A 24,805-nucleotide genomic window follows, 5' to 3' on the forward strand; every position below is an offset into this window, starting at 1 on the left:
ATGGGAATATGGTCGCGTGCACTGCCCCCTACCCCTCTTTTGTTATCATGCACATTTCTACGGACTAGCAGCATCTCTCCACCCGCCATACTAGGCTCCACTCAGCCTCCCTGCACTGCTCTCCTACTGTACATGAGCCACCTCAGCACACACACTGCTCAGGGGGTTATTTGGGTTTAATTTAAAGCTTTTTAAACACTTAAAAGGCACTTTCTTTTATTCCCCCTCTATTTAATATAAAAAAAGATGCAAAGTCTATGGACCACAGCATCTCTTGTCTGATGGTCTGGTCACAGCTCACTAAGAGCAAAGTGTGCACAGCCAGGGGAATGAAAGAGAAGAAGAAGAAGAAGAGGAGGAGGAGGAGGAGGAGGAGGAGGAGGGGGCTTCTTCATCATGAAGCTTAACCCAACCAGGCGTTTAAACAGAAGCTCTGTACCTTAGACCATAATCCAATGTGACATGGCTCTCATTTATGACACAACATCTCTTTAGGGCTGCAGAGGCTATAGGAGCAAGTGGGCTGGAACTAGCTCGCTTTGTGATGTAACTAAGTTGTCCAGTGCAGAGTGGCCGTTGCTGGTTCATCTTTTGAGTTTCTTTTGAGCACAGAACATTTTATCTTTTCACTTTAAGGCCATGGTTTGTATTTAGGGAGTTATGGATCGTAATGGCACAATGTCATGAATCATATTTATGGGTGGAGTGTTACTCAAGAGCTAGAAGTTAGATCAGATACCTACTGCACAGGATTAGGGCCACTCTGCTGATTATTATCTTGATTAATTATTCTATAAGATGTCAGAAAATAATGCGATTTCTTCAAACCCAAGGTGATATCAAATTGTCAGCAGTCCAAAACCCAAAAGATATTCAGTTTGCTTTACATAACATAGGAGAAAAGTAGAAAATACTCACAATTTAGAAGTTACAATAAGAGAATATGTGGCATGTTTACTTAAAAATTTACTAGCAATTCACAAATTATGGAATTGGTCAAAAACGACAATTATTTTTCTGTCAATCGACAACACTCGTCCTTCTTCCATAAATAGAGTAGCATCAAAAAGAAACCAAATATTCATTTTCTGTAACAGCTGAGTCTGTTAGGGGTCGCATGAGCCTATCCCAGTTGCCATTGGGGACGGAGGTGGGGTACACCATGGACAGGTCGCCAGATTATCGCAGGGCTAACACATACAGTAGTCAAGCTAAGCTCATAGCTCGGCCAATCAGTCAAGTCGGACTTCTCTTCTTGTCTGAGTTTACATGCATAAGAGAAAATCGAATTTCTGCCCAAGTACGTCTGACCCCACCTCAATAGGCAACACTGTGTCCTTTTAATAAAGTGCGTACTAAACTAGTTCCGGTTCTTGTTCAGAAACTTTTTTGAATAAATCCGTGTTTCATGATTTCCTTCCATCCATAAACTTCAATATGTTTAGCTCCTCTAGCTGTTGGAGCATGGATGTAGTTTCCTCGTCCGCCCAGAAGTGCGTCTTCTGCTTCTCGTTCTCCATGGTGTTTGTTTGTTTGGTTTTCCGGGAGTTACTGCATTGCTGCTACGTCATCTCCTTCTTCTTCCGGGTGAAAGCCTGCGAAAGAAAAAGTGACTCCAGTCAGACTAAGTGGATACGTGCAGCAATAGTTCAATTTGCAATCAAATTATCTAGATGTGTTAGTCCAGCTACGGATAGTCCAATTTCAGTCGGACTAAACTGTTTACATGCATTTAAACGTCTGGTTTCAGTCAGACTAAGCCAATAATTCGATTGTTTCAAGCTGCATGTAAACGTACTGATAGAGACAGACAACCATTCACACTCACATTCACACCTATGGCCAATTTAGAATCATCAATTAATTTGCATGTCTTTGGACTTTTGGAGGAAGCTGGAGTACCTGGAGAAAACCCACACTGATATGGGGAAAACATGCAAACTCCGCACAGAGAAGCTCCCCCAACCTGGGTTTGAACCAGGAACCCTCTTGCTGTGAGGCGACAGTGCCAACCACTGCCCCCTAATATACTATAATCAGTTATTGAACTCAATGAGTAAACAATTCAAACGTGTAATCTGCTGTGCATCTCATGTCACATAAAGTCATACAAGGGACAACTCCAGTGAAATGTGATCCTGTCAGCTCCTTCAACTTGTGCATTGTCATTTAGTCCGTTCTTGCTTCTTACATTGCAGGCTGCTGCTTTATAATTGTTTCCTGACAGACTACAGTGAGTGGGATAGTTCTGGTAATCCATGGTGTCAGGTTGCAAAACGATTTAATTGAGAGTCTTGGAAACAGTTGCTTCTGTTGTTTTACACATTGAATCCACCACAGACTTTGTGAATCCATTGATGTCATCAGTGACGTCGACGGTTTCTCACTTGTTTTGGAGCTTTTGAATTTATCGCACCGTCATCATAAATAGGAATGCTCAGTTGTTATGGATTGACAGACCGTTTTTATGGAAGACATTCTGACATGTAACAGCAGGAAAAGCAGGTGTAAAGAATGAAATGAATAATGGATGAATTCCATTTAGCTGCCTCAGTTTCAGGGTCCTGGTGTTGTGCGTGCTGGCTCACTGTCACACTGTCACACTATCATGGCGTACTGGGACACTTGGATAGAAAACATCATGAAAACATCTCCAGTAAAATCAATCATCAATCTGATGAGGACTGAGTGATACAGCTGAAAGCTCCCGAACAAGCAGGTAGGAAGACCTTGAGTGAGCATCCTCTTGTTAATTGTTGTTTCCAAGTTTCCCACAGTTTCAGCGAACCAGTTCAATATCACAGAGCACATATCTCAGTCCAGTTAAGTTCACTCATGTGCTGTGACATTGCAGAATCTTTTGACCATCTGCTGTGAAAACCTGTGACTTGACTCGAGGCTTATCAGAGAGCAGAGTGGTGGTTATGGCAGGCTGTGTAGTTACAGGTGGCCGGGTTGGTGTTTTTGTCTTTGTGCAGCTGTTTGTTGATCACTTATCACACGATGTATCCTTCTTAAAAAGAGAGCTTACTGCTGTCATGCATGCCTCAGTGAAGGCTTCATGCCAGAATGCATCAGCAGATTTGTCAGTGTATTGATTGCAAATAAAATTACCCGCTAGATCAACACATGGGGTGATTCTTTTTGTGGTTTTGTTTGCTGGAGTGCTGCCTGATGTTGTTGTTTTTAGAAATAGGCCACAGACTTATGTGGCAGGGTGGTCTCTGTGGTTAATTAGGCTATCCTGGAGGCAGAAGGTCACATTTGTTCATTTCTTACTAAGGTTGTGTGCAAAGCCCTCGCTAAATTCTGGGTATGTCTCTTGGAAAGATTTGTAAAGCAGCCAACAGTGTACGCAGGAAGTCACCTTTGCCTCACACACTGTCAGATAATGCCAATAAGTGGTTTTAGGAGGCCTTATGATATATTAAAGTCAACTGTCAATCCTTGGTAAGTGTACAGTGTGGGCGGCCGGGGCTCAGAAGGTAGAACAGATCGTCCACCAGTCGGAAGATCGGCCGTTCTTCTCCTTCAGTCTGTATGTCGAGGTATCCTTGAGCAAGATACTGATACTAAAATTGCTCCCGATGGCTGTTCCCGTGTGTTAAAAAACTGAGTAGCGGGTGGCACCTTGTATGGTAGCCTCAGCCATCTATCAATCCTTGGTAAGAGTGCAGTGTGGGCGGCTGTGGCTCAATAGGTAGAGTAGATCGTCCACTAATTGGAAGATCGGCCGTTCGAGCCCCGGCTCCTTCAGTCTGCATGTCGAAGTATCCTTGAGTAAGATATTGAACCCCAAATTGCTCCCGATGGCTGCTCCATCGCTGTGTGAGTGGGTTAAAAACTGAGTAGCAGGTGCCACCTTGTATGGTAGCCTCGGCCACCAGTGTACGAATCGGTGAATGTAGTTTAAAAAGCACTCGAGTGGTTGGATGACTTGAAAGGCGCTATGTAAGTGCAGTCCAATTACCATTTACGTAGGTAAGACTTTCTTTTATTTAGGCTATATTGAGGAAACACATTGAGAAATATGTGTTTCAGAGTTAGTAGTTTTCATGCAGTTTAGAATAAGTGTAATTATGTTAACCTTACCGATGGCTTTTAGTCATTTAATGTGAGGTTATTAGGATGATGTGTTGTATTTTCCGGTCTTCTGTAATTCTACTTTTTTTTCTCTTTAATCTATGCCAGTTAGCTCAGTAAGCTACACAACAGTTAGCCACACCTCACAGTTACTGGGTATTTAGTAGCATCTAATCTCTAGGTAAGAACCATCTTGTGTGGTGCAACAGGGTTTCATTTGCTGAACAGGGGAGCACAGTAAAAGTGACTCAGGTTTATTTATCTTTATGGTAACAGGAGATAACTCTTGACACCCCTGTAAAAAAATGTTTTTCCAGCTCAAACCAACCTCCTGTGTGCTGCAGCTTGGTTGACCGGGGTATGTTATCTTGTCACTGTTGCAGCCGACAGTGTGTGTGTGTGTAAATACTGTGATCAGCTCCTCCACAGTCCTTTTTTACTCCGCTCAGTCCTGTGCTGCTGCAGAGTAACTTCATTCGATCTTCCGTGAAGCTCTGTGAATCGAACCAGTGCTGAGCAAACGGCATGTTTCACGTTGGATTCCTCAGGTTCATTTATTCCCCTCATCTTGCCGGTGCTAACAGGTTGGGATTTGTTGTCTTGGGAACTAACCAGGTCAGCGTAGAGTAACCGAGGGGACGAGTTCAGACAAGGACACTGGTGTGTTTTTGTGTGTACTTGCATATCTGTCTTTGTGTGAACCAATTTGAGTTTTAGACCTTGAGAGTGAACGTTTTGAAAGTGAAGGCATTTTGGTCGATCCTAACCTTCGGACAGACCCTCATAGGCCTGTTGGAGGGTTCAGATTGGGGTTAGCCATTTAGTTGTGATGGTTAAGGTCAGGGTGAGTGGCTGGGGAATGCATTATGTTATAAGTGTAAGTACAGGGTTATGTGTGTGTGTGTGTGTGTGTGTGTGTGTAGGAGTCTCTGTTGTCATTTGCTCATCTTTTCTTGTCTTCAGACAGGGCAACTAAAACACTGTTCTCATAGAGTTTGGTGACAACAAGTAGCCTAAATTCCAGCATATCTCCACTCAGCATCAACCTGACTAGACCTCTGTTCAGCGAAGTGATTGAAAGCACATGTGTGGCACCCATGTGGACTCGATAGGGGTTAAGATGCCAGTCATGAACCACAGCCTTCCTGGCTTTGAATCTGGCCATGCGCCATCATTGCATCTTTCTTTCTGCCTAGTTTCCTGCCATGTCTCTGCTATCACCATCTAATAAATGGCACAAAATGTGCGCCACCCCCATGGGGGAGCAGTGCTCTTTAAAGAAATACTTTGACATTTTGGAAAATGCTTGACAAGCTGTGATGACAGGAATTGAGTAAGTTCCTGCTCCCAGCCAAGAAATGGTCCCCGCATGTACTGTAACCTCAGGTTGTCTTTTTTAGGCTTTGGTTTTGTTCAGATTAAACAAACTAGATAAAGTGTGTGTGGCGGCACGTTGGTGCAATGGTTAGCAATGTCGCCTCACAGCAGGAGGGTTCCTGGTTTGAACCTCGGGGTGGGGGAGTTCGAGGCCTTATGTGTGGAGTGTGCATGTCCTCCCTGTGTCAGCGTGGGTTTTCTCTGGGTACTCCAGCTTCCTCCCACAGTCCAAAGACATGCAGGTTAATTGGTGACTCTAAATTGGATGTAGGTGCGTGAATTGTTGTCTGTCTCTATGTGTCAGTCCTGGCGACTTGTCCTGGGTGTACTCCGCCTCTCACCCAATGCCAGGTGGGATAGTCTCTACCACCCCTGCGACCCCTAACAGGATACGGAAAATTAATTTATGATACAGTGTGTTAATTGGTGAGCTTTATAAGTGCTGGCAGACAGATTTTGTTGCGTTTGGTGTGAGCCAGGCTAGCTGCTTCCACCTGTGTTTTGTCTTTCTGCAAAGCTAAGCTAACCTGGCTGTAGCCTCATATTTAAGGCATAGACATGAGAGTGTAATCGATCTCCTCATCTTAATCTCTGCAAGAACGCCGATAAGCCCAAAATGTCAAACTATTCCTCTAAGGCATTGGTGTTGTCTTATAGCAGACTATTGCTGGAGGTGACTCCTTCCCAGGCAAAGGTACATTGAGTAAAGCTGATGCAACAGCCCGTGATCAGAGAACTTATTGGATACATGTTAAATGTTAATGGTAGGTGTAAATGGGGTAGAGTGCTACAGACTAGCCCACTAGTTTGTTCCAAGAGATTTATTATCACAGCCAGTTAAAATGCCCAATATCCAAATTATGAAGTAATGGAGTAATGGATCACATCATCTTCTAATTTTCTATTCAGCATAACCACAGATACTTTGACACATGCTGTTTTCATTCTCTCAGAAAGAATTATACTGCTTTCCAAACTCCAGCTATTCACTAAGTAGCGTTACAATAAAAATAACATCCAAGAACTCAGGTTGATTAAACCGACAGCCATTGAAAGCGTAATTGGACAGTAGTGGCCTGAAGCCTAATGTCCCACTGATGTTTTAAGCCCCAAAAAAAGAGACTCATTTAAATAAACTGTCTTTAAAACCCCTCACCAAATCCTCCTCTCACTCCCTCTACCCACAATCCTTCTCCCAGTGAAGCCTTCCTTCCGCCGAAGCACTTCATTTATTTCTTTGCTCCGTTGCCAAATGAGCAGCTGGATCAGAGAGCGAGAGAGGGAGGGAGACATGGAGGAAGACGAGAGAGAGAGAGAGAGAGAGAGAGAGAGAGAGAGAGAGAGATGATGATGTTTCTACTGTAGTCTATGGATTGTAGCTACAGACGGGACTTTGTTGTATTTGCATAACGCGAGTGCAGCCTGCATGCTGAAAAACGGCAGACGTAACTCGGGAGGAGAATTCCTCGAATGGCTTTCAGCATCTGACTTAGTGTGATAATACTTATTCAGCGTTGGGGAGTGCCATCAAATGTCTCGCCGTTCTGCGATGTCTCATTGATTTCATCCGTCTCTTGTCAGTTTTGTCGGGCAAAACAAATTTACACACACACACACACACACACACACACACACAAACACACACATACAAAAAAAGGAAACGGAAAAGGGAGTGGGACCTTTTTAAAACAAAGCAGGGTGCACTTGTTCTCTGATGAGAGAAAGCAGAAAGAAGAGCAGGGAGGCAATGTGATATCAGACTTTTAAACAGTCCGACCTCCTTCAGATCACAGACAGCTGAGAGGCAATTTAATATCCGCATGGGCAGAGCTGAGTAGAGAAGGGTTGAGCACGGAGAACACTGGAGTTTTGTTCTGATTAGCTCTGCTTTTACTCTCTTCTCTTCTGTTCTGCCTCCCTCCGCTCTGCTCGATTCATCTGTGGCTCTTTTTTTTCTCCAGCTCGGTTCTGTTTTTAGCTCAATTCTTTGTTGCGTCAGTAAAACAAGTTTCCACTTGTGCACAAGTCCAGGCTTCATTAGCTGAAAGCTGTCACTCATACTAATCAGATAACATTATTGACTGATCCCTTATTCACTGTTCCTTAAATAATAAACACTAAATGGCTCTCCAAGCAAATTAAGATTTCAGATAGGTGTAGTTTTGCATCACTCTGTGGCTGTGTGCCTATGTGTTCTATGTGGGCTCCTCTCACGCATGCAGGCATATATGACACTGTAGCAGATTGCATGTAGCATGTCATTTCGCACATGCCTGTTGGGACCAGAACCATTTTGATTTTGACCGGTCTTCTGCAAACTCTTTCCAGGAATTTAGACTTACATTTTTTCATAACTTTCAGAAGAGGGATCATACAAGTGAAGATATCTTTCTTCAAAATGGTCTGGCTTGTTGTTGTTGTTGTTGTAATGGATGTCTGGAAATCCCACCTACGGGCTCAGATTCCCAATCAAACTTCTGCGGCGTCTACGGTGCCTGGTGCATAGTCTGTTTTCAGGAGGTGCACGGTGCATCTCTGGGCTGGTTGTGACCCCTGCAATCCATCTCTGTGGCTCTGCTGAACCTAGAAGCTTTTCTAAGACTAACTTAGCAATTCTAAGTCAGTCTTAGAGTGAAGCATAGCAGTGGACATGGCGTGGTCAGATTTTGTTCGGCTGTAGAGAATAAAATGATGGGCAATAGATAGAGAGGGATTTCAGACACAGCACAGACTTAAGATAAAGACAAAGCAGTAGAAGCACTGCTGGGTCTTAGTAGTAGTCACATACAGGTGCTGTGTGGATACTTCAGGTGTACTGTGTTTATTCCATCTTAATAAGATATTGAATTACAGGTGGTACCATTTTTAGCCATGGTTGCAGCTCTGGTGCAGCTCTTAGTAGCTCTGGTGATGGATGTCGTTTGGTCCACCACTTTGATCCAGAACAAAACTGAAAGACTTTTTGCCATGGAGATCTTCCTGTAGTGCCATCATCAGGTTGATAGTTCATTTTTTTACTGAAATGTCAATTATTCGATGGATTGCAATGATTTGGTGCATAGATTCATGCCCCCTTAAGGATGAATTGCGATAACTTTGGTGGTCCTTGGCCTCTTCATCTAGAGCCATCATCAGGTGGTTAAATGTTTAATTTCTCCAATATTTTGATTTATGACCGAATACTTGCAAAGTTAATGACATTTCCATCAGCCTCAGCTGTACTTTGTTTCCAGTGCTAATTAGCAAATGTTAGCATGCTAGCATGCTTATCCAAGATGGTAAATGTGCATAAACCTGCTTAACATCAGCATGTTAGCTTTATCACTGTGAGCACGTTAGCATGCTGACGTTAGCATTTAGGTTGTTGGTGGGGATTCTCAGTCATCCAGGTTATGCAAATTCTAAATGTTATATCGTAGGCAGCTGGACTAACTTGAGTTTCTTGAATACGTTTCACCTCTCATCCAAGAGGCTTCTTCAGCTGAAGAACTGAACTATAATATAGCACTTAGAATTAGCACTTAGGTTAAAGTACAGCCTCATAGAGCAGCTAGCATGGCTGTAGACTAAGGGGTTATCTCTGGGTCTGAGAAGTGCCTTAAACCTGCATTCTTTCTAATGGCCAGCAGGGGACGACTCCAGAAGTTTGACTGTTAGTCTATGAGGAAATGACCTTACTTCTTACTTCATTTATTACCTCAGTAAACACCTTCCTAATGAGTTTATCGTCTCAATCACTAGTTTCATGTCTTCTTCAATACAGCATGATGTTCATTTTGTAAATTATGGTCCATTTAGAGTAAAATAGATGATAAAGAAGGGTTTGCTCAGTGGCGTGGCTACCTTGTGGTTGACAAGTTGTTACCATGGTGGTGTCCTCTAGTTCTCAGTTAGATCCGCCCCTCACTCATCCACAGCTCCTTCCTCTCGTCCAAATATGGTCACTTCTGGCTCCAAAATGCCAAACTTGAGGCTACAAAATCAGAGTACACAAACTACATTTATTTTTTGTTCGTGTACTTGTTCCTGATGGGGTAGTCTCGCCACCAGACAATCAGAGATCTCCGCCTTCTGTTAAGCAAAGCGTCTAAAGACTGACTTGTGAGTCTACTGATGGGGTAGCACATGTTTGCTAAAAACCAGTAGGACTTGTCCCATAAACCTTAAACTAAAATGACATCATACTTCATTTAAAAAAAAAAAATCATCAAATTGCTTCTCTAGTAAGTTAATATTATATATAGTTACATTAATAATACAAACCATGCCAATCAACATTGTTGTTTTGAGGTTTCCTGTTGAACAGTTGGACAGACGCTGGACAGACAGCAGCTTGGGAGTTGTGTTTTGTATTTTGGCTGAACTCACGGATGTTAATTAGCTATGGATGATTAAATTTCCTATCGACAGTTATCATTGCAGCTGGTGCAGTCAACAACCACCGGCTAAAACTTTGTCCTCCCTTTGGCTCGTCAAGACAACAGGAAATAGCAAAAACTGAATGTGACTGGAAAATTGCCCTGTTTCAAATTGAGATTTCAATATAACAGCAATTATTTGTCCAGCCCTAATAGATGGATGGATAGATGCTGTAAAAAATAGTCATTCTCCTCTCCTCTCCTCTCCTCTCCTCTCCTCTCCTCTCCTCTCCTCTCCTCTCCTCTCCTCTCCTCTGTGTGTTTGTAAGCAGAGGATGGCACTTGGGGAGGGCAGAGGTCAGAGCCGCTCTCATTTACCACTCCTCTCCTGGCTTCACTTCTCTTATTTTCCACTATTTATTTGCTCTTTACTCCCCCTCTCTCAGTCAGCAGCAAACTGTACTCTTTGGCTTTTTCTCTGTGCTTCATATTTATAAGTAAAAATATAGGCCCATAAAGCATTTGCATCAACAAACATCTGTCAAAGCGGCACAAGCAGTACAAATCATGCGGCACTGTCGGTGTAAACCCGGCTCAATGTTAAACTCAGTGTCGTCTCAATGCTACCTTCAGGCGGGACAGACACATGATTTAAGCGAGCACCTCTGACAGCAATCGATCATGTAATCTACACTTTGGCCTCGAGTTATCAGAGCCATCTCAAAGGTTATCATGGGACAGCTTTCTGCCGCAGGCTCCACTTTAGGCCTCCCTATGGTTTCTTCTGTGAAGCAGATAAACATGGAGTAAGTGATTTACTTTTATCTGTCTGTCAGTTGTTCTTCTGTCTGTTGTTAGTAAAATTTGTGATCTTTGTTTGCGTTGCAGGAAGTGCAGCTTCTCCCCACTTTGTGCCATAAAGCAATGAGCCTAGTCACCAGATGAAAATGTTGGCATTAAATGTTTCTGCAAACTACAAATACCTTACATTTGCAGTTGGTTTCATACGTATCATATCAGCGTTTCTAAAGTGATGTAATATACAAGCTGACTTTGTCATTGGGAGGTGGAGGGGATGATAGATGGCTTGTCACCTAAGTAAGGTAGCCGGAAAGCTGCAGGTTGCTGCAGACCACTTTTCAAGACCAACAAGTAGAGATGCACCGATCCAGCTTTTTCAGTTTCGATACCGATCCCGATGCCGTGGCTTTGAGTATCAGCCGATACCCGATACCGATCTGATACCATGGTTGACCTAAAAAGCTAAATACCTTTACATGTCGAACAGAGAAGACTAGAGGCATCAGGCATTGATGACTACACAGTTCTTTCCTCAGATAAAATGAAACAAGATGAAACAGATTAATGCAATGGTGAACAATTTATTTTTAACAAAAATAAACAATTGTGCAACAGCAGTTGAAATAGTGTGAAATACCTCCACACAGCAGATTCTCTCCTTCGCTCCATGACGTATGACATAGCTCGCGTCCCAATAGATTAGCCTCAGGTATAGGTTGCATTTTCCGACACCCGATCCATCTATTTTGATGATATTGGAGTCGATATTCGATCCAGATATCGGATTGGTGCATCCCTACCAAGAAGCATCAACTCTGGTTGTGTCTTAATGAGATCATTGCTGTTTGCATAGGCTTTTTAGGCTCCAAACGTGGGTGTTTTGTAGCGACCAGTCTGTGTTTTTGTAGTGGTGACAGTGCCACAAAAAGCTGTTGACTTTATACAGAGACATTGCTGCGTGTCCTGATGAGATTGTGTCCCCCCGAAACCTGTTATTTTAAGCTAAAACACAATTTTTTCCTAACCATAACCAAGTAGTTTTTGAGCCTAAACCAAATCACACATTAACCACAGCATATTAAAACGTAAAATTTCAACACACTCGTCGAAACAAATCCTGTCTGAACCATCCTCAAATAATCCAGAATGCTGCTGCCAGGCTGTTAACCAGGTCCAGCACGTCAATCTACATCAATCCCATTTTAGTTTCTTTGCACTGGCTTCCCATCAGGTTCAGGATTCACTTCAAGATACTTGTTCTCATGTATAGAACCCTCCACGGTCAGGCACCTGAATACATCAGTGATCTCCTCTGTCCATATTTTGTCAGTAGGTCCCTTAGGTCTTCAGAACAGGACCTACTGGCTGTTCCAGACTCAAAACAAAAGGTGATTGTGCCCTTGAAGTTGTGGCTCCAACGCTTTGGAACTCTCTTACATTAGGTTTATGTTCTGCGGTCTCTTTAGAAATTTTCTCTATGTTTTACTTTCCTTTTGTTGCTTTGTTTTATTTGTTATATTGCCTTTGTTTTTATTGATTGCATCTTTTATTGTTTGATTGTATTTTGTGAATTTAATTTCCTTGAAAGGTGCTATATCAAATACATTTTAGGAGAATATTTAAATTTTTTTTATTACATAACGTGCAAATATAACATATAACCAAGGTTTGCAGAAACCTACAACAGCAACATTTTTTCTGATGACTGGGTTGAAGCAATACAGCAGATATACAGTACAATGTAAAATGCAAGTAAAGCTAGCAGCTGCATGCTCATCTGCAGTCCAGAGTAAAGCCTCGAGGCTCAGGCTTTATGGTTGGATGAATGACTACAAGTAATGATTGTGATGATTATGGGTCAATCTATTGAGTAGGAAAAAAATAATGCTTATTAAAAGAGAGGAAGAAGTGAAAAATGTGGCTCATTTTGTCCAACCTGCAGTTCAAAACTGAATGCTATTCAATTAACAATAATATAAAACAGAAAAAAATAAGCACATTATGAAATTTTAGATGTTAAAAAAACAATCAATGTTTGGCACTTTTGTGTGTTTAATGACCTAAACTAATGATCAAAATTGTGATTTTACAGTTATTGGAGTCCCAGCACTAAAGACACGAGGCATGAACAACCAAGCAAAACAGAGCTGTGTAGGCTGGATTAAGAATAATGAAATCATTTTGCTGTTCTGCAGCCAGAAAATAGTGCCACTGTCAAAAAATAGCAACAAGCACAGATCAGACTGAATCATTTATACAAGGTTTTTTTTCTTCTCTTCTTTAACCGAAATGGCCATATTTCTTCATTTGACGTGACATACGTTAAGTGACGGCAGCTTTGAAAACGACGTAGATGGGATGGATTCATCAGTCACTGCTCAGTCGCCTCTCAAAATAGAAAATGGGTAACATAAACATGATGTCAGGCCGGATAATGAAATGAAAACGAAATGGCAGTTCAGTCAGACTTTCAGGCTACTCATGACCTTTCATGTATGTGTCCTATTGCTATCATCACATGAAACTGCTCGGGGCGGTGGTCTTATTCATTGACAGTAATTAAACTTGTTATAAAATGAACTGATGCACATACAGTACAGGATAAAAACACTGTTACATCACTTCAGTCTTGTCAATATCATGCATTTTATTTTTGATTTTGTTTTATTTGTTTTATCGCTCATAGCGTGCATGACTGCCACTAATGTACTTTTCTGTATGGATGAGGGATGAACTCTGTAAACTGCCAAACGCAGTCAGTTAATGAACACTGAAAGGTCAGCGCTGAAGTAGAGTGGGTGATTCATTCATGACGCGTCATGATCATGCGTCTCCACAATGGCGAGACCGAAGCTGGCTCGCTAGAAAAAAAAGGAAACCGCTCCATCAATGCTCTCAAACTCAGTGACTGTGTGGTGTGTGATGGGTCCTGATATTGGTGCTCTGATTGAGCTGATAATGGGCTTTCAGGGGTGTATGGTTACATAACACACAGGCTACAGTGTGCTGTACTGATGGTGCTTTTATAAAATTAGAGCACCAAAAAGTTTGATATTGAATAATGTGCTCAAACTTTAGAACTGTACTTAACTTAGTAGCTGATATATAAAGTTAAATTGTAATGCCTCCACACTGGCGATAGCCATGGCCAGAGGCGTTATGTTTTCGGGGTAGTTAGTCTGTCCGTACGTCTGTCTGTCCTTCCATTCTCAAGATGCCTTGAGGGGAAGTTTTGCACAAACTTCCACTGAGATTTAAGGATGAGCTGATTAGATTTTGATGGTCAAAGGTCAAGATCACTGTGACCTCACAAAACACAAGAATGTATATGCTAATTATTATGGATGCACCAATATAGATTTTTTCAACTGATATGATAACCGATAATTACCTGCTTCTCATGGCCGACAACCTAACCAAAGCAGGGCTCAACAATAACGATTGCCCGATTGCCCGGGGCAAGTAAAACTCACGGTCGGGCATGTAAACTAACAACTCACTTGCCCGATCGGGCAAGTTGCTAAAAATAGTAAAAGTTAATAACTAATTGATAAAATAAATGTATTTTAAACCATGCTCTTCTGCTCTGATACAGCGGTCTCTCTGCCTGAAGTCACAGGCACAGCTGTGTAACAATGTCCTGCCCACAGCCCCTATTGATATTATTTTGCGTGATGGACGCTTCATATAATAACATAACAATATACTATTTATGGTGTTATGTCATCGTGTCATTTCTGTCTCTACATGGTCACGCGTTAACAGTTCTCCTCTGCTCTCTGTATCGCGCACGGTGGAGTTCCACCACACACACAGGTGAGCACGCTAGAGCGGCTCGGGCCGCATTTTCCTGACCAAACCTGACCCCGAGCCCGGTGCAGTTTGTCAGCTGACAAAGTTATTGAAATGGACAGTGTGTAAATAACCAACAGACTGCTGTTACGCACAGACAAACACGCTGCTCGCACAGCAGCTCAGCACGGCACTCGTGCTGAGCTTGTGTTGCGTTCAGGCGTTGTCACGTAAATAACAACTTCCAACACTTAAATAGGTCATAGCACAAAACAGCAGCATGTCAAGTGACTTTTTACTTTATTATATTCAATAAAATTGTATGTTCCTAAATCTTGAGACACCTCATATGTAAGCTAGACAGACATTTCACCTGCTCATTACTGTGCACACATGTACTGTATGTACTTAGTCCTAAAGAGCCCTTCTGGTGCCAGTAGATACATAGAAACATCCCAGCAGGCTGTGCTTTGCAAGCATACAAAAAAGTTTCACGCATGTGAAAATTATTTTTCATGCGTGTGCTTCAACTCCGCTGCTACAATTCCATCCTAGGGGAAACACTGCTGTGTGCGTTTTGTGCAACAGGTGGATGTGGTAGTCTACTGGTAGAGTAGAGGTCCGCGTTACATCTGGTGTATGAAATGTTTATGTGGTCAAGCTGCATTTTTATAAATACACCCAGGTGCCGTCTCACTGTCCCACGATAAACTAGCCTACAACTACCAAGTAGCATCACATGGCTAACAGTTACTAATAAGTTTAACAACAAAGTCGAGCCTTTTAAAAACTTGGTGTTTGATGTCAGTCGCTGCTGCTTATTATCTCATGCTAACACTCTGGAGACAGTCTTTCAGTGCTGCTTCTAACTGGTGTCGGGTGGTTGGAGATCAGACCCTCGGCACAATCCTGTCGTCTTCCTCTGAAACTGTGAAAGACGTCCACACCGCGACATGTTTTGCCCTCTAGACAGCATACTGCAGTTGTTATTCTTCATCTTCGTGTTTATCGGCAGCTCACAACGAAAGTTTAAAGGTACATGTACCACTACCCAGTGGTGTAGTGGAGGGTATACTCAGGTATAAGGGGTGTACCCACGTCTTTTTCTATCCAGTTACAGTATACCCCCCTATCAGCTAAAAAGCCACTGTAATATATAGGAGAGTATGTCTACTTCCTCATCGGTAACCTACCTATCTACCTAGTAGTACATCCACCTCATCAACTACCTAGCTTCGTATTATTGGCTCCATTTATCGACTTTGAGTTTAAATATTGTAATCATGTATAATTCTAAAAATGTCCCATCATCAGCTGATAATTAATCAACCTGATATAAATTGTGCATCCCTACTAATTATGACAACATTTAACACAAGACAAGATGATAAAATTATGAAGTGATGACACTTTATATCCAAAAGGGTAAAGGTCAACATCACTGTGACATCATTTTTTTTAACACCATAACTCAGAAACAGATATGGTCAGATACTGAACAGGTGATACTGATCTTGGGTACCCTAAACTGAAACTGATTGAGTTTTTCTATCATTATTATTTGATTAATTTGTTCTATAAGACATAAAATTTTTTGAAATGTCACAATTTCTCAGAGCCCTAAGTGACATTATTTCTGTCTCTGATCAAAAAAAAACTCAATCGCCAAAATATTTAGTCAATATTCAGAAGACAAAGAGAAAAAATATTCATATTTTGAGAAGTTGGAACCAGTAAAATTGGGCATTTTTGCTTAAAACAAACAAACAAGCAAAACAATTAATCACCAATCATAATTGTTTTTCTTCATCAGCTATTTCATTAACTGATTAGCTGACTAATTGCTGCACAGCTGTACTGTGAAAACAGAGAGAATGTTGGAGCAATATAATTGTGTCTGATATGTTTGACTATGAGCTCTGGTCTTAGTACGAGATTAGATTGTGTTATGTGTTGCGGGTCCAGGCGGAAACACGGACAATGCTACAATATGACAATAGGTCATTTTCTTTAACTCCTGCACAATATGTTGTATGGTTATCATCATGCCCTGCTTCTTACTGACATGACCCAGATCCTTCATAATGACAGTGTGTAGTGTGCTCTGTCTTTGTCTGTCTGCTTCCATCCTTCCTCTCCCTCCCCACCCTCCCTCTTTATTTTTATGATATCACTCAGCGGGGGGATATAAATCTTCAGCGCAGACCCGGCTGGACTGTGGTTTTCTTTGAAAATTGATTTGTAGTGTTGAAAAATGATTTTTTTTGTAGACTTAAGATTAACTGCAATGCCCCTGACTACATGTTTAAATTGTAAATAGAGATAAATACATCAGAAAAGTGTAATTTTATGTGACATGCTGCTTTCAAGTGACCTATTTTTGTGTACAGTGAATGCAAATTTTGCGTCTTTGTCTTATACATTAGCCGCACACTGTTGAAGCTGGTAGAGCCAAGCCAAAGATAACTTCTGTCCGTCCCACTGTGCCCTGGTTGGTTTGTGGAAGATGAACTTGCCTACAGCAAGATGTGCTGGAGCCATGAGAGAGCTCTGAGGCTCCACACTATCAAGTGTAGCATGGCTAATGCATTTTTGATAAGACCGGGAGGGCTGGGTTGTAGGTTAAAACGCGAGAGGCCCGGGGCTCAAGAGACAGAGAGAGTGAAGGAGGGAAAGAGAGAGGAGAGAGAAAGAGAGACAGAGAGTTGCTCTGGATGCGATCTTCATCCAGCTTTGCCATCACACCCGGACTCATTTTTCATATTTTTAGCTACTTTGTTACAGTCAGAATATGAGGAAACAAGGTGTGACCACAGCACCGACATATCACCACATTTTAAGTGTCAAATGTTGCCTATTTAGACATCCAGAAGATATGGAGCAACATTCATTTCTGGCCACCTGGCAAATTTTAGTCAAATATTCATCTCTTTTAGCTCTGTTTTTAGTCTCCACCAACTCCTGAGGAAAATATCTGGCTCTTTAGCTGCTAGATGCTCCACTATGTTCACCAGCTGCATGATGGTGCAGTGGTTAACATTGTCGCTGCACAGCAAGAGGGTTCTTGGTTCAAACCCTCCCTGCACGTTCTCCCTGTGTCAGCGTGGGTTTTCCCTGGGTACTCCGGCTTCCTCCCACAGTCCAAAGACATGCAGGTTAATTGGTGACTCCAAATTCCCCATAGGTGTGAATGTGAGTATGAATGGTTGTCTGTCTCTAAAGCACTTTTTAAATAGGAATTGTGCACACTTGAAAATCGGGGAGTCCAGTGAAATGCCGCCTGCCTACTTTTGTTTATACAGAATGTGCCTTTTTTGGGGCAATGGGGGGCGTGAGCAAGTAACAAAACGTGTAGCTCAGCGTGTGATGTAAACAGTGATGTACTCTGAGGGAAGCCGCAGCTGGTCAGTCCTTCGGCGATTCTCTCATAAGTTGGCCTGCCCTTTACCGTCCCCGTTGGTTAATGGCCTCTTTGTTTGCGAGGGCAAGGAGGGCGCGCAATTCCTTGTCTCCCCAGTTGCTCATCTTTACAGTATCTTTCAGGTTTGCGTTTCCCTCTTGCTACTAGCTGCTCGCTATTTCTTGCTATCAGCTGTTTCCTGTTTATCCACCGCCAGAGGGTCGCACGTGCGGAGTCACCAACAGCTCCTCCCACAAGTCATTAACAGCCCCTCCCGTTGCAGAAGGCCACCTCGGTCTTTTTAAACTAAAAGGGTTCCGTCAATACGTCTACCCCTACGCGGCAGAAAATTGGGCACCTCGGATCAACTTGCCAATCCGGCTCTGTGTGTCTAAACGCTGGCAGCTTGCCTGCAAAACTGCCCAGCATTCGCCGAAAATCTGGCAGTGTAAAAGGCGCTTATGTGTCAGCTTTGTGATAGTCTGGCAACCTGTCCAGGGTGTACCCCGCCTCTCGCCCAATGACAGCTGGGATAGGTTCCAGCCCCCCCGCAATCCAAAAGGATAAGCGGTCACAGAAAATGAATGAATGAACTGTCAGTAAGTTTTAAGTCATTATTAGAGCAAAGGTTTGACATTTTTAGAAATACTGTACATTTGAATCTGTGTGTGCGCTAAGCATGAAGCTACTGGAGTCTACGCTTGTCAGCGATCCACTTTGGTTGCGGGCCAGAAATGTTGTCATCCGCCCATGCTTATGAGGGTCCACATGGCCCCAATGTTGATGTCTTTGTGCAGCCCAAAATTTTATGACAACACAGCCTGTACGCATAGCAAGCATACATGCTCCAGCTACAAAATATAATCTCTTGTCCCACACTCCTGTCCAGTTGGTGGCATATCCATCTCTACCTGGTTTGCCAAGAAGAATGCTCGATCCTTCTTGTCTCCAACACCAATGCGCTGTATTCCCCATCCCTGGTCCTATTCATGTTAAGCATTGCACATCATTTTTCTTTCTGTTTATCTTGTCAGCAAAAAGCAACAAACACAGGAGCTCTTTTTGCTGTCGTGAGTTCGTAAATGGTGAATGCACTTGCACTTGTATGCCGCCTTTCTAGTCTTCTGACTACTAAGAGTCACATTCACCCATTCACACACTGGTGGCTACGACTACTATACAAGGTGTTACATGCTACTCAGTTTTTATACATTCACTGCAGAGTCAGGTGATAATTCTCTGTAGATTCATCACCCGCAACACCTTTCACATGATCCTCCATTGATATGAAAATATTTATTAAAGCTTTTTTAATTGCTGAGGAGAGATAATGCAAGTGGTCAGAAGCAGCTCTGTCAAAGCTGTAATATAAACTAAATCTGCATACAGCGTATCTGTTGTCTTCCACATCAGTTGGTAAAGATGAGTATAAAAAATAAACAAAGCAAGGCTCACAGCCCGAGGGCTCTGCTGAGAACTGTTTAAGTTCTGTTAAAGAAACACACTGAGATTCAGGATGTAGCTGTGTATGTATCTGTGCTGCTGGGAAAGGATGGCCTTCTGCTCTGTTGCATTAAACCTTGTTATAAATGATCAATGATGATGTCACTGACAGGAAAATCAAGGCCTGTGTACAGTCTCTTAGTTTATTTGATGAGCTCCACTCTCTGATGCTAAATGGATAGAAAGGCAGGATGTGGAGGAGTCGGCTTCAGGCGGTACAACTGTATTACTTTGCATTCAAGCAACCCGACCTCAGTGCGTCCCTCTGCAGTTATACAGTAGATTGATGTCCTCAGTTTTTGCACCTGCACCTGATTCACAGCTTTCACTCATCCTCCACTCCGCGTCCTTTCATTCCTCTTTGATCTTCTACCATGTGCTTCAGCAGGGTGACCTGGGTGAAAGCCACGTGCAATCTCATGTGTCTTCCTGTTGAGGTGCCCTTGAGCATGACGCTGATCTCCTAACAGCTCCAGTGTTGAAAACCAAAATTCCTAAAAGGTCACTTTTATTCTGACGAGTGTGAAGGTAATCATTTGTTGTGCTTGTGTTAGGCAGTGTGTTGCTGTTGAAGCTGTGAAGCACTGTGTTAGCTTGCTGAGACTCCCCTGGTAGGAAGGCGACCTGATGCAATTAGAGGTGTGATTTCCACCTGAGAGAACAGGTTGAAATTGTAGTAAAGGAAACAGTCGTAGAATGTGTGTGAGGATGAGAACACCAGATTTAAAAATTAAAAAATAAAATCATTATAATAAAACTTATCTGGAATAAACCAAATAATCCATAACTCCAGTAAAAAGTAGTCATTTATAGCTTATGTATGAAAGATCTATTGACACTGCTTTAAAAGTTCCAATCAAAGCAATGAAGCTTTCATAGATTAAAGAAATTGAGATGAAATAAAAATTAAAAATCCCTGGGTGTTGGTAGTGATTTAAAGTTCTGATATATTTCCTTTGACATAATTAATCTAATGCTTCTATGGTGCACTTCAAGCAGTACAGTTGCCACAGTGCATTATAAGTAGATAATATTGCTAATTGCATATTGTTAATGATCTGTTCTTGAGCTGAACCAATTAGTAGATTTAGTGAAAATTAATCTTTAAACAGTTTCAATAATTGATAACTTGTTCATGTCCTTTTTTAACCCTTAGATGCATGACCTACCAATACCTACACTCTTTCATAAGTGGGGTCAAAAATGACCCCAATTAGAATCAATGTGTTTTATGTGATAAACTTAAGCATTTTTTTTCATTTTGGTTAAAGATGATGATTTGTATTATATTTTGTTCAACAAAAGAATGATTTCATGTTTGACATGTTCATTTATTACTTTTTATTAACATTTTAACAACTAATGACATCATTGAATAATCAATAATAGTATAATAGGCTACCTAACGGGTTAGATTTTATTACAAGGAAGCTATAAATATCATAGTAAGGCTGCTTATCTCTACACAACAAATGCAGTAATGTTAGCTAGCTAACATTACAGTACTATTACATAGTAGTTAGCTAACTAGTACCTACATTGTAGTTAGCTAACACTAAAGAGCTTAGTTAGCTAATGTTAGCTAACTACAAAGTAGGCTGATTTGATGACAATAATACTACACTTTATCCACAAAAGTCATGGATGTGGAAAATAAGTTCATATTTTATAACGTCATATGTATTCCAAGATATAAAACGAATATAATACTAACATGTCTGTTGCTGTATAATCAAAGATTCCTAGGTCTAACCCTTGATATTCCATAGGAAATGCTTGGGGTCATTTTTGACCCCACTTATGGAAGAGTGGGGTAGTGATACAAAAACAACAATTTCTTAAAATGTATATAATTTTTTTTTTTAATGCAAATGGCCTCATGTCAAAAACATGTTTTATGAGGAATACCTGGAATATGAAATGATAAAAACTTTTAATTCCATAGATATTGAAGAAAAACAACCCCTGGGGTCATTTTTGACCCCACTTATGCATCTAAGGGTTAAAGCAAACATGCTAAAAATGCTCTGGTTCTGGTGACTGCTGATTTTCTTGGTCTTCTCTGATAGTAAACTTCATATAATATGGGCTTTGGACTTTTTGTTCACTAAAAAATGCTGTTTGGTTCAGTGGACTTCGGCCTTAGGAAGTTGTGATGGACATCTACTATTTTATGTCATTTTATAGACTAATTCATCAAGAAAAAAAATAAAAGATTATTAAATACTGAAAGTCATTATTAGCTGTGCTTCTTGCGTCACCCAACTATTTCCAACATGGTGGCTGGGTCACCAACATTCTCATTTTACACCTAAACAGTACACTGAAATATGTTTCTGAAGACATTTGAGGTAAGAAATGACCAATGCAGTAACAGACTCTTGATTCATATTTGATTAGTGCTGTCTAGTCTGACAGTTTGATAGCAGATTATTAGCAGTGACTGACCTGATTGACAGCCTTGTTTCCACCAGGCAGTCCAATTTAGTTCAGTTAAGTACACATCAGAACAGTTATTTATTTGTTTCCATGGGGAAATGTTGTCGATGGTACCAACAGAACAGTTATTTATTGTCTCAATTCTTTGTCACCCCTCTGCTGGGTTACCTAGCGCGCTGACTCGATGTTAAAGGGTGGAGCTTGAAAAACTGCAGTCCATTAAGTGGTCAATAGAGAATCATTACTCTTGCTCAGAAGTGAGTTGTGGCTGGTTTTGAGGCTTACGTAACCACTTCTCATACAGTACATTAGCAAACTATATCAATAAAATGAAAGAATCTTTTCCTGCTTTTCATAATTAACTGCAGCTGTAGACTGAGAAAAAAATATTTAATTCACTTTACCGACAGCCTGCAGCTACCGGCAACATTTAAGGTGGGACATTTGCTTGCATGTTACTCAATTCATGAATTGACATCTTAAATTTCAACATGACTACTTTGATCATTCCATTTGTTTCAGCTCTCTTGGATGACACACACTTTTAGTGATGATTGGATCTTCAAGCATTTCAAAAATATATATGAATTTCGACTGACATGAACTGAAAATATTTTGTTTCCTCACTTGGTGAAGTAACGTGGCGGAGTGTCATTCAAGGACTCACCATGGAAAACGTCGGCATGCCAACCCTGTTCAGTTGACGATAGACAAGGTGCAGACTTTCCTCTGCATCACCAGTAAAGAGGAAATACAGCGAGAGCTGGACAGAGCAGTGAAGGACAGCAGCACCGCCCACATTTAAGAGGACTTCTGTGGTGGAAACGCTAAAAAGTTCTGGGGTCTAGGTACATGTTCGTAGGGGTTACTTTTGGTTGTAAAGGTACTAATCCAAAGGTTTTGATGGAAACACAGCTTTAGAGACTCCTTGGTTCTGATTGCTTGTGTTTGGTGCGCTGTGGAAGATTCTAGCAAATGCCATTTAAGACTGTAGGAAGAGGAGGAGTGATGTGATTTTTTTCCTCAAACTTTCTGTCTCATATAACACTTTGCGGAGGTTGTGACATTTTCAACAAATAGGACAAAAAGTTATTTTCATTAAAGTTCCCAACTGTAGCTTGAATAAATCCTCAATGTCATAACACACACTGACTTTCATGGAGTTTGAGCTCTTCTGTAGACCTTATGAAGTGAACGGGAGAACTTGTGACTATAAAGTTAGCGGTCGAAATTCCCCAGGCTTGCATTTGACCCTTTGGCCCTGCATATACTGATGCTGAGGCTGAACTCAACCCACAAATGCTCCAGTGGAGCTGACCAGTAGTTAACAGAGGAGGATAAAAAGTCTCCAGACATCTCATCACTTAATGCTGTAAACTTTAGATAAAACCCTCTGACCAGTGGAACAGGCAGTGGTGATTGCTATGAATTGTAAATGTGGTGATTTCTAAGTGAAAGCTCTACAGTTTATAAGATAAAATCATTGTGACTGTATAATGGACATCGCTGCAATGTTTTGAATTGCCCCTTCACATTAAAAGCCCTCAGTTAAGCCACAGACCATCTCTCCTTCCAGCATACGCTTACTCTAGACTCGATTAATTATGTACCCTCACAAATTACCAGTCTGGCCACCCGTCTGGCAACCAATTAAAATTTTAAGATACAGATGTTGTAGACGTTCTGCGAGCTTTAGCTGGCACTTCATCTGAATGTACTTTTTGATGTGTGTGTGTGTGTGTGTGTTAAGTCTGAAAGCGGGGCATCCATTACATTTATGTGACAAGAGCAGGAATTATTAAACAGGTACAGTGTCTTAAAGAGTTCCTTTAAAGCTTGCAAATGTTCCTGTGCACGCATAAGCCTTTCATCCTATATACTGCACCTTCACGCCTCGATTTAACTGACTGCACTTCGTGACAGATTGGTTTGAACGTACACGCACCGTCACTGAATCATGTACATGTGTTACATCCTTCTTGTTAGTCTTACATCCGTGTTCTTGTGCGTCCTCTGCAGTGTTTGAGCACTAAAATGACATAAAATTCCACTTAGGTGGAGGATTCATCTGCTGTATGGTGTTATTCAGGTCTGTGAGAGTCACATCTGTAATTGTGTACAAAGCAAAGCCAGAAACCACAGCACTACAACTAAGCCCTGCAGTGTTATTAAAATGTAAATTTCAGAGCTGGCCCTTAACGGATGAACTCGGCTAAAAAACACATTTGAAAGTGCATTTTTTATTCTTCTATCAAGAATTATCAGTAATGGGAACTACGAGAAAATAATTTGCATATCACTAACCTTTACTAAATTTTTAAAACAAACATTTCATCATACAGAAAAGACAGCATTAGATTTGAGACGTTTTATTAAGTCTCTGAGCATATCAGCATCAAGTTTGGAAGACACTGATCTACATTAAAGTTCAAAGCTCAGTTCTTTGATTTTTGGCTTTAAGAGATCTCAAATATAACTTTTCATCGCCATATTTACACACACTTACCCTGCAGTCTGAATCACATACATTTTCTTTTTACTATTTGTGCTGCAGATGCCCTTACAAATTCAAAATTCAAATGCACAAATTCACAAATTTCTTCAGAAAAAAAGACAAAGGAAAAAGTACACATACAAGTCATAGGAAATAATGGAGATGTGAAAAGGAACACTCTGACAAGGTATCAAAAGCTTGAGAATAGGGGCCCAGACATGAAGCAAATTGTATTTTAAAATGTTTTTAGGAACACGTCTAGATTTAAGAAAAGAAAGTGCATATAATAACCTAAAGAGCTCCTAAGACTAACCAAAAACCTTGAGACTGTACTAACCTAATGCTAACTACTAAATGGTCCCAAGACATTTATTCCATCAGTCCAAACATTGGTTTGATAGTTAAGACAACATAAATAGAAACACATTGCAAGTGGAAATCACAGCACAGTGTAAATGGATTTGAGTGTTAGTGGTTCAGAAGTCTCCGGTTGTTTAGGGTCTTCATGTGTTTTAACATATTTATGTTGTAATTGCTGCTTAAGGCTGTTCTTGAAAA

The 24,805-nt window shown here is 41.2% G+C and overlaps 1 protein-coding gene across 1 annotated transcript in view; it reads left to right on the forward strand.

Annotated features, from left to right (window-relative positions):
- The window catches only part of b4galt2 (UDP-Gal:betaGlcNAc beta 1,4- galactosyltransferase, polypeptide 2), a 270,223-nt gene that overhangs the window by 565 nt on the left and 244,853 nt on the right, over nucleotides 1–24,805 (forward strand). The gene's annotated exons all lie outside the window — the stretch shown is intronic.

This window comes from Epinephelus moara, chromosome 21 (genome assembly GCF_006386435.1).
Source record: "Epinephelus moara isolate mb chromosome 21, YSFRI_EMoa_1.0, whole genome shotgun sequence".
Lineage (NCBI taxonomy): Eukaryota > Metazoa > Chordata > Actinopteri > Perciformes > Serranidae > Epinephelus > Epinephelus moara.